Below are 8,590 nucleotides of genomic sequence, written 5' to 3'. Positions count from 1 at the left end.
TCCATTCCCTTTATCAAGTAAACAAGGTGCCTAATGCCAGGGGAGTCACTCTTGATCTGGTCTTTTCCTCGTCTAGTTCTACAAAAGTCTCACATGCATTGGATAATATTCTAACTCTTGAAGATACTCACCACCCAGCTTTATCCATCGACCTAAATGTGGATACCTTTGCCGATCAAAAAAGCACACTTTATGTCCCTGATTTCAACAGATGTGATCTTGATATGATATATCAGAGTCTCCTCAACAAATTGGGCACAGTCTACTATAGGATCCCAGGAATGCAAGATGGTATCTTCAGCTGGTTCTTGGAAACTATCAGATCTACAGTTCTACAGTTCACACCTATGAAGAAACTCGGGGCCACACGTTTTCCATGTTGGTTCAATGCTGAGTTAAAGAAACTAGTCATGCTCAAGAAGTCACTTCATGCTCGGTACAAATCTTCGTTGCTACGTGCTGACTACGAGGAGTTCAGTAGAGCCAGAGCCAGGTGCAAGATACTTGCCAACAAATGCTTTTCTGATTATGTTGCCCATGTAAACTCTTCTGTGCCAAGTAACCTAACAATCTTCTGCAGCTTTGTAAACAATATGAAGCGTGATAGAGACTCGGCATGCAGTTATAAATTCAATGGACAGCATGCGTCTAATCCAGCTGAAACATGTAATCTATTCGCAAACTATTTCTCTTCTGTATACAGACTACCTTCAACTCCACCACCAGTGTATTCATTCGACACTCATCTCAATATTTCATCTTGCGTCTTATCCCCTGAAGATGTCTTGAAGAAACTGACGTCACTGGATCCTCACAAAGGAATTGGACCTGATGAGATACCTCCATCCGTTTTAAAACATAGCTGACGATATCAAGGTTTTCAAGTGTATAAAATCTCAAGCAGACTGTTCCACCCTTCAACAATGTTTGCACTCAATCGACAACTGGTGCCTGGATAACAGCATGGATATCAATGTTTCAAAGTCTGCAGTGGTATCTTATCACCGTACCGAGCAACGTATTGACTTCTCCTACACGATGAATAATGCCATCCTGCCACGGAAGAGTGCCATACGAGACCTAGGAGTTTTAATGTCATACGATTTAAACTCAGACCTGCACGTAAATACGATCTGCAATAAAGCCTCTAAAGCACTAGGTTTTGTCATTAGATGTGGTAGATACGGACTTGATGTTAATGCTCTGAGAACTCTTTACATGACTCAGGTTAGGCCTGTGCTGGAATATGGCAGCTTGATATGGAATCCACACCAAATCAACCATATATCAAGAGTAGAAAAAATTCAGAATCGCTTTCTTCGCTCTATTGGCGTCAAGTTGGGCCACGAATTCCATACAGTGCCGATTGAAGATATTCGCATCGATATGTGCCTTCCTCGACTGAGCGACCGTAGATAATCTGCAGACCTGTCTTTCCTCTGGAAGTTGTTGAACGGCGAAGTTGATGCACCAGAAATACTTCGCCTAATTAATTTCCACGTCCCTCGACACTTCAGGCATATTCAACTCTTCAACAAAGCTTCCTTTTCTACAAACTACGCCTTCCACAGTACAATTCCACGGCTCCACAGACTTGGAAATCAAGCATGCCAACATGTTGATATGTTCACCTGCAAACTAAAAGCTATTAAAGATATCCTAGTTTAAGCTGTTATTGTTATGTGGTCGATGAGAATGTGTCCTGTGGTCACTGTCTGGATTTTGCTGCCTTGTTTGTTACACTTTCACAAATATTTATTGCAATGTTAACATTTTTTCACTCAGTTTACGTCACTGTTATTATAATTGTCATGGTTTTTTTTTGTCTTGTCTGTCAAATATATTTATATTTTTGCTCGTTACTGTTATTATATTAAAATATTTATCAATTGTTATCTAGATTTGGTTACTGGTATTGTTATTTTTCTGAAAATATTTATGCATGTTACTATTGTCTAGCAATTAAGATGAATCTGTATCTGGCTTATGTTTAGAAGTATTCTTTTAACTTGAATCTCATGTATCATTGACTGTAAAAATGGTGTTAACCGTATAAATAAATAAATAAATAAATGACTCGAAATTCTGTCGAAATGATATATGAATCGGTTCGCTATATGAAATGAAGTACAGTAGGCCTACTATAGACGATTTAGATTGGTAATTTGTAATAAAAATTACCAAAATAGGCCACGAACTATTGATACATAAACAACGTTCAAAGTGTTTGAACAATTCATGATGGTTTGCTGAATAAATGTTTTACTAAAATGCGTTATAGTTTTCTTAGCATAACATTTTGGAATCCAGACAGAAAAAGCAAAAATTATACAGTTAAGACATCAATTAAATTGAATAGGCCTACGCCTGTAATAAATAAGGTGCAACACCAACGATAACTAATTTGTAAATTACTGTGATGTGTTGGTACGTAAAAATGATTCTTGCTGCTACTAAAGGTTAAAAGGAAAAGAACCAGTACCGTACCAAAAACCAACGTTTACAGTTAAGAACTGTAGTACAGCCGACCAATTATATGCGTTAATCAAGGTTATTGATCTCTTGGTTTTGGATTTTCTCGTAAAAAGTTTTCGGCAATCAAAGTTATTTCCCATTAATTGCTTTATTTGTACACAACTCTTAATGTAAACTTATCGGTGTCAGTTTGAAAAAAAACCTTATACAACATAACTTTCTGTTATTTAATAGATTACGTATTCTCTAAACAATGGTTGCTGGTATATATATTAACATTATAAGGAAATGTGACAAAAATCACACAACGTTGGGTTTTTGGACGTTTATAATTTTATTTCTTAAGTACCTAGGTAGGCCGTGTATTCTATGGAAAAGTACCGGTATCAAGGATCGTTGTCGAAAGGGTTGTTATAAATAATTGGGTAAGCATACGTACCACACGTACCCAAGAGAAGGGCTATGGGCCTATTGGCTGTATGGTCCAGCGATTGCATCACACGGTGAGTAGGAACTATTGACTTTATATAGTCAATGGTAGGAACAGAAAGTGACACATTGGAAAATCGAGTTCAGCATCATCCGTAAACCTCTGATACAATCACCCACTGCAGTTGTAATTTTTTGCTTTACACTTTACACAACCGCCATTGAAGAGCCGTCAATGAGTGGAACATTGTTTCTAAGCTATTGGCGACGGTCATTAGTAAATTTAAGTTTCCCAGCCGTATACAACACTGATTCAATCTTGATTCAATGTCTTCTTTCTGGTTATCAAAACTCCAAAACAATTTTATACACATATTTCTGGTTCCTGGCCTGGATGATGCCTAGTTATTTAATTTACGGTTACAATATATTATTATACTTGCGATTAATTAAATCCTTTATGTAATAAAAACGTTTTTAATCTCACTTGGATGGGATTTGCCTTCAAAACGTGATCGGAAATGGTTGTGGTGTTTGTAAACAACATTTGTAAACATTTCAGTGACAGCTAGAAAAAATAATCTTGTTTCGAACAGCTGTTCGTTGTTTCATAGATGATTGTGTGATACAAATTGGAATAAAACTTGACAAAAATCGCACAAAACTGCATTTTTGAACGGCCGTAATTTTAATTACAAAGTAGTGAGACCATATTTTAATGGCTAAAGACACTCTTGCCAATCCAGTGAATACATTAAAATGACTTGGGTCTTGATAGGTACTCTCGTTTTCCTGGAGAAGATTGCGTAAAATGCCATCTTGAGTGTGTCAGACAGACAGACAGACAGAAATTTAGATGAAACTTGTTTCGGCTTCTTTAATGTATGAAACGTAAAAATAACCTAAAAATGTATGATTCTGAGCAATGTACAGACAAAATTCTAATTTTATTTATATAGATAGTAAAACATGTATTTTATGGTATATTAGATCTACAAACAATTTCAAGACAGATTGATCTTAATATCATTTTACAGATTTATTGTAATATTACGAATTACTCAGGAACCTTAGTCATAATGACATGTGATCGTCAGGCAATGCACTCCTACATAAAACGAACCTTTTTACCACACACACCGCGCAAGATACATTTTCTAGACTGTAAAAATATTGTTTATCTAAAATCGAGATCTTAGTTCACAGCAGAGTTCTACGTTCTCAGGCCATAAACCTGGTAACGTGGCTGGTTATTGGTCCAATAATGGTTCCTCGGAGCTTTTACTGCGTTCAATATCTTCGATATTTCTCCGTGACTTAACTCAATGCTTAATTATGACCCAACGTAACCTTATGACGAACCCAATTTCTACTCTTAAAATGTTAAAATTACAAGATTGTATAAAACGTCAACGAGGAAATGGGAAATATACTAATTATTGTGTACACATTAAACAGGTCAAAGAAGGTGGAGACATTTACGTAGTCATTTCTTGGGTTAAAATAAAAATAAAATCAAGAATAACACTTTTCCAAAATAGTTTTGTTAACCAGATATCCGGAAAGTAAATCAAGATAGTCTTATAACACTTAAAACATATATTTACGCTTATACTGTTACTCACAAGATGGTAAATATACAAAAAAGATGGTAAGTGGATATTTTTTGTATATTTACCGTCTTGTGGATAACAGTATAAGCGTAAATATATGTTTTAGGTGTTATAAGACGTCTCTTTATTTATTTTCCGTAAATTTAATAACACGTACAATGCTGATCAAGAAGTTAACCAGATATCCTTCATTTTGTACTTTTTACATAAACATTTTAATCTTTGGATAGTTTCAACAGTCTTCATAAAACTTGGTGTTGTAAATACCCATGTTAGAAAACAAGTTACATTCATGCAATTTAAAATTTCAAAAGGGCGGCCATTTTAATTTTTAAATTTAAATTACAAATAAGTGATTGACTTTATCATGTCTCCACCTTTTTTTTAACACAATCTATAATTATCATTTGTAAAATGAGTTAAACAATTTATGTTGGGAATTGGATTAGAGATTTCATTCTTATCGAAGAGCTGTAACCAGTGTTTAGTCAGGAAGCATATAAAAATTGCAATTCATATAAGCCATTACCCACATTTTCCTCTTGTAGTATTTAAATCTTTGTATTTCGTACAGTGGCAGTTTAAGAGTGGCATGCAATATATAAGGGGTTTTCTTTCATCGCTACATAGATAAACTAGTCAGTTGATCAATTTAACTATTTTTCACTTAAATTTTATAAGATTTAAATAGACCCTATTTCTAAACTAATAGAAAAAGTCAAATACTTCTGATTCCACCAAAACTGTTGTAGTTCCAAGAGATTTACAGTTATTAATTATTTGACCTATATTTGTGTTTTACAATTATGAAATTTGCACTAGTGAACCTCTGGTATTGGCATATTCTGTAATAGAAAACTAATAATTTATTTTAAATTTATTTTTCGGTTATCTCTTTGGGTTGGTTTAGTGGGGATTTTCTCCCTTCATCATTGAGGGTCCAACGGTTTGTCTGAAATTAATAGTGGACACCATACGTGATTCACCCTGTTTTTACTGAATGATACATAAAAGTCAATAACTTATAACAGTAGTCTTGCTTCTTAACAGCTATGTTCAATTATTTTTAACAGTAGCTCGATGCTGCAGAAAACATAACACAGCTTAACTGTTCTGTTACAAATTTTAAATCGTTTCAATCATAAATTGTCAAAAGCCATTTCGATCCTTAAAAACTTGGCACATTCCTTTTTTCGTTTACAAAACTTTATAACCAGTAAACGTTGGTGTAGTCAACACGAGATTTTACAGAAAACACAATTGACTGGAATCGAAGAGTTTATCCTAATCTTTAATCCAAGATCGTGGCCAGCATCGATATTGGGGACATTTTGTATTGTGCGGGGAAACAGAATGTCTGGACCGGAGGCCGATCTTTAATACTCTCTGAGCTCTGTAGCTTTTATATGATTCTATCTAAGTTATGATACGAAAACGTTGAAATTTTTCATTAAAATTCCAAGAGTAATAGGGTTTGATTAGAAATAACCAGTAAGGTTTTGTAAATATAAATATTTATGTATTTTTACTATTTTTAACACGTTAACCTAGAGGAGTGAGCAGGTCTTGTGCTAAAGCGCGGGACTTCGTTCCCCGTGGTCCCAGGTTCAAACCCCGCTAATCACAAGCGGATTTAATACATGTGATAATGCCACAACCCTGTAGAACTATTCTCAAATAATGAGTAAAACACTTCCGAGCTGGAACTTGGTGTATTAGCTTGTGAAGGTGCCATATGAAATCACTTATCACCTGAGAAAATATAAATAACTAAGGGATGGAAGTTATAATTTACTTGCAATAATAGATAATAGATGGTCCAAAATCTACAAACACATAAATATAACATTGCCGTGCTAATACTTTTACATAAATAAACAGGCCAGAGCGTTAACAATTCTTTAAACGTGAAATGCATTAAATTACGTGCTATGAAACCTAGATTAGAAAGAAAGAATAGACGAAGTAAGGGACTAAGACAACTTCAAATCACTAAGACATCTTGGTGTCTAGCACTAGTTGCTGGTGTCTAGGGCAAAGTCTAACACCGGTCCCCATACCATCATGTACTACAATGTTCACGGTGGAGAAAGACCCTGTACCCTCTACGGAAATAGTTTTCGCACAGTGCTCGTCGGCCGGTATCTTCTTTGCTTATCACAATAGTATATTACGTTACTAGCCCGGTAAGTGGTGTTTTACCGTGTGAGTGCGTTAAAGCTTACCGGCCGAGTAACGTTCGATACTTTACATCACAATACACAGAACACATTTTAAAAGCATAATACAATTTGTTTAACATTTTTATATTACCGACAATAAAATAGGCCGTTGCAGTTACCTGTTTATTTCATCAGCTGACAAAGAACACGGTAAAACGTTTTACCGTGCAGTACACGGTAAAAGTGCACAACGTTACTTTTCCGTGTTTAGGTAAAGGGCAACTTTCCAGTCTGTCAATACGGATGGAAAAATACCTGTTTCTGTGTTGTATAGTCTAAATGTATTTTCCACACAACATACTCGAGAAATTAAAACATAATCTAATCTAACATCCCTTCTCATTTGCCTAGAAGCCGAAAAAGTTGAGAAAAATAGAGAGAGAGAACAGAAATTTGTTTCATGCATCAAAACCAGACAAGGTCAAAGTCTTTTAATTAATAATCCTCGACTAAATGGATCCGCTGAACTTAAGCGGTAACATTGCACTTCATTTTGTTTGAACGCTCTTACGCTTATATCCAGCTGGAAACAAATTGAAAGTATATTAATTAAAAAATAAATGAGAACATAGACCATAACAATTAAAAGCAATTGCAAAGTTTTAGTAGAGTAATACATTACTTAATAATATTTTATTATATTGTTATTAAAAAAATCTAAAAGTAATATTAGTTTGGTAAAATTTTATTTATACATATTATACATATTCAATGTATTTTTGTAAATTGATTATTTTGTAAATACCCACCAACCACTTAAAATACATTATATTTTTAGACAGAAATAATTTAATTTTGTAAATACTGAAGCTGCCTGAAGCCAAACATATTTGGACTGGTATGTTCTTTAAGATGAATGTTTTAACTGTTTGCAATTGAGGATAATTTTTTACAAACTTTAGCTGCTTTGGAACCAATTTTCCGGGTTATTGAAGTTTAGGTTTATATTAAATATTATGAAACCTTCCATACAAACATGTTGCAATAGCCGCAATTGTAAATAAAAAACATACTTCTTATGTAAATTTATTTTCTAAATTTACAAACTGACTTTCTAAATAATTGGAATGTGACTTGACAGCTGCATCTAACGATGCCGTTGATGATGTACAGTGCAGACCAGACCGAACTAACTATGGCTGCATTGGACAGCCGTGTTGTGTGTAGTCTTCATTTCTATCTCTCATATTTCTTTTTTCTTCATTATCTTAGTTAGGAGGTATTTTAATTGATGCCATGTTGCTAGACATTTTTGTTTCCTGTCTGCTTCAATGGTGGTATATAATACGATGTTTAATGGTTTAATTTTTTTAATTAATGTAAATCATATAAGCAATCATCTCTTTAATTAATGAGTGTAGCTGAGGTTTACAAAAAAATAACTAGTCACGTATATCTAGAATAAACAATTTTAATTAGATAAGTATTATAACTCCAGTTTGTGTATTTTACCCGTAATAATATTTACCTGATTAAACAATTTTTAGTTTACAATGTTTTTCTTCTAACCTGATGTGTTACGGAATTGAATTGGTCAATATTTATTTTAGCTGTATTATGCAGTAGTATTAGTAATGTGTTTAAAATAATCTCCTATAATTGTTGGAATAAATTGCTATTTTCGTCTGTTAAGATTTTAAACTGTGAAAGTTGTGTTACGTTGTAGTAAGGAACATTTCGCTATTATTAAGTAGTAATTATATATTTGTAATTTCATAATATTGAACTTTAACGGTAGTTTAATTAATATCGTAACTGTAAGCGTGTGTTTAATTAACAATCCAAACAAGGAATTTCGTTAAAAATCTTATATACTTATACAAGTCAGTACCACTCACTCACTAGTCACCA

Source organism: Macrosteles quadrilineatus, unplaced genomic scaffold (assembly GCF_028750875.1).
Source record: "Macrosteles quadrilineatus isolate MER2022 unplaced genomic scaffold, UCM_ALF_1.0 Scaffold_6__1_contigs__length_79288215, whole genome shotgun sequence".
NCBI classification, from domain to species: Eukaryota; Metazoa; Arthropoda; class Insecta; order Hemiptera; family Cicadellidae; genus Macrosteles; species Macrosteles quadrilineatus.
Note: the sequence above shows the minus strand (reverse complement) of the source record.